The following is a 3,113-nucleotide window of genomic DNA, read 5'->3' as shown; positions in this document are numbered from 1 at the left end:
CACAGTATGTGGGTAAATAAAGTGATCACATCCCTACGACTCAAAAAGCAAAACAAACAAAAAAAAATAAAAAAAAATGGTCTTCTAGTTAGGCATCATGCACATGACCGTTTCTATTTTGCGGACTGAAAAACATGGATTCTAGTGACTGTCGTGTGCTGTCTGTTTTTTTGGACCGACACACTTAAATGGGTGAGATGGACCGCAAAAAACGGACAAGAATAGGGTCGGTTCTATAATTTGCGGATCGGAAACACGGACCCGCAAAAAAATGGATGTGTGCATGGGCCCATAGAAATGAATAGTTCAGTATGCTATCCGCAAAAAAAAACAGACAGGACACTGAAGAAAACAACGGTCATGTGCATGAATTCTTCCGGTGGTGACCCATATCTGTGCAACACTGGAAGAATCTGACAAAATACATTTAGAGCCACTACTAGACACTAAAGAACTGTGCGCCTATATGCAGATTACAGACTCGACTTTGTTTTCTCATCATAAATACAATGCATTTAGAAAGTCTTCAGACCTGTTCAGTTTATTCACATTTTGTTATGTTGAGGCCTTGTGCTAAAATTAAAAAAGATTCAAGTTTTCCCCCATCATTCTGCACTCAATAACCCATAATGACAAAGTGAAAACAAAATGTTAGTAGTCTTTGCTAACTTATTGAAAAGGAAAAACTTAAATATTGCATTGACATAAGTATTCAGACCCTCTACTCAGTACTGAGTTGAAGCACATTTGGCAGTGATAACGGCCTCCAGTCTTTTTGGGTATAATGCTACAAGGTTTGCACACCTGAATTTGGGGATTTTCTGCCATTCTTCTCTGCAGATCCTCTCAGGTTGGATGAGGACCGTCGGGGGACAACCATTGTCAGGTCTCTCCAGAGATGTTCGATTGGGTTCAAGTCAGGGCTCTGGCTTGGCCACTCAAGGACATTCACAGAGTTTTCCCTAAGCCACTCCTGTGTTGTCTTGGCTGTGAGCTTAGGGTCATTGTCTTATGGGAAGGTGAAACTTCGGCCCAATCTGAGGTCCAGAGCACTCAGGATCAGGTTTTCATTAAGAATATCTCTGTACTTTGCTCCATTCATCTTTCCCTCAACTCTGACCAGTCTCCCTGTCCCAGCCTCTGAAAAATACCCCACAGCGTGATGCTGCCACCTCCATGCTGAACTGTAGGAATGGTACTGGGCAGGTGATGAGCAGTGCCTGGCTTCCTCCAAAAACGACGCTTAGAATTGAGGCCAAAAAGTTTCATCAGATCACAGAATCTTGTTTCTCACAGTCTTTTACGCGCTTTGTGCAAACTCCAGGTGGGCTTTCATATGCGTTTTACTGAGGAGAGACTTCTTTCTGGCCACTCTGCCATAAAGCCCAGATTGGTGGAGTGCTGCAGTGATGGTTGACCTTCTGGAAGTTTCTCCCATCTGCAAACAGGATCTTTGGCACTCAGTGACCATTGGGCTTTAAGTCACCTCTTACCAAAGCCCTTCTTCCTCGATTACTTAGTTTGGTGGGGCGGCCAGCTCTAGGAAGAGTCCAACAGAAGTTTTTTTTGTACCCTTCTCCAGATCTGTGCCTCCAGACAATCCTGTCTCTGAGCTCTACAGGCAGTTCTTTCCTCCTTTATGGCTTGGTTTTTGCTCTGATATGCATGGTCAGCTGTGAGACCTTATATAGACAGGGGTGTGTCTTTCCAAATCATGTCCAATCAAATGAATTTACCACAGGTGGACTCCAATCAAGGTGTAAAAACATTTTAAAGAGTATACAGAGAAATGGGAAACCCCCATAGCTAAATTACAAGTTTCATAGCAAAGGGTCTGAATATTTATGTCCATGCAAAATTTGAGTTGTACATTTTTAATAAATGAGGTATTTAGTGCAGAGTGATGTGGAAAAACATGCATTTTTTTTTTAATTTGAGCACAAGGCCTTAACATGACAAAATGTGAAAAAAGTGAAAGGGTCTAAAGACTTTCCGAATGCTCTGTATATAAAATAGAGCCGGTACATTAGCCTGTGTACTAATACTACCCAAGCACTTAGGTATGTCCTAACAGAGAATATGGTCAAATAGTCCCAGGGTCATTCAGAGGACACTCTGCTGTCTGACCATACTAGGTATGGGCCTTAATCACGTCACAGGAATTTCCGGTGACACAATCAAAGGGGGATTCTCCCCTTAGTCCTTCCTTTTGAATGCCGCAATCAGCATTGATCGCTGCATGCAAAAGGATTAAACAGTAAAAATCAGTCGACTGCGCTATTGATTCAGTAGGTAAAAACGGAAACCTGCCGGAACGGTGACAAACGGAAATCATTAGCAATGTTTCCATCCCCATTGATATCAATGGTGATACAAACGGAAGCGAAGGTTTCCGTTTCACTTTCCGTTGAGGGGTTCCACGACGGAAACCTCCAACGGAACCCCTTAACGGAAAGCGAACGCTGATGTGAACCGACCCAAAGGCATTTTTCTCTAATAAGAAATATTACAAAGTTTCCTAAATTTGCTTGTACTATTGATTTATGAAAAGTTTGTGACCATTTAAAGCGACCCTCCAGGATCCCCTTACTGCAGCTCATCATTACCTGATGTTCATTAATTTCTCACTAGTGGTTTAGAAATCTGTACTTCTGTCCTTGCTGTAATAGAAAACTTCTCTCTATGCACCTTCTTCCAGATGATAATATGATGGGCTGGTGTTAATACAAAGCAGACAATCTGAGGAGGCGGGGAGCAGCAGCCTGAACCAATGATAAGACAGGAGGTGGAGTTTAGACTACCTCAGACTTCCTGCAGCCAAGTCGTATTAACAGATCACAGCTCTGCCCCAATGGAGCTGCACTAAAAAGCAGCAAGCACTAATGAAAACAAATAGCAGGTAAGACTCAACTATAGATATTGATTTACATATAATTTTTCTGCTCCGTTGATGGACAGTCACTAAGCAACGTTGGGAAACTGAACCCACTATTGTAACTTATGATAGTTGTTATATCGTGGACGATGCATTCACGTGGAGATCTGCTCTGCCAGTAGATTTTTTACAAAATATTAAAATTACAGTTTTAAAAATCATTTTATTCATCTTACAA

Source organism: Rhinoderma darwinii, chromosome 10 (genome assembly GCF_050947455.1).
Source record: "Rhinoderma darwinii isolate aRhiDar2 chromosome 10, aRhiDar2.hap1, whole genome shotgun sequence".
NCBI classification, from domain to species: Eukaryota; Metazoa; Chordata; class Amphibia; order Anura; family Rhinodermatidae; genus Rhinoderma; species Rhinoderma darwinii.
Note: the sequence above shows the minus strand (reverse complement) of the source record.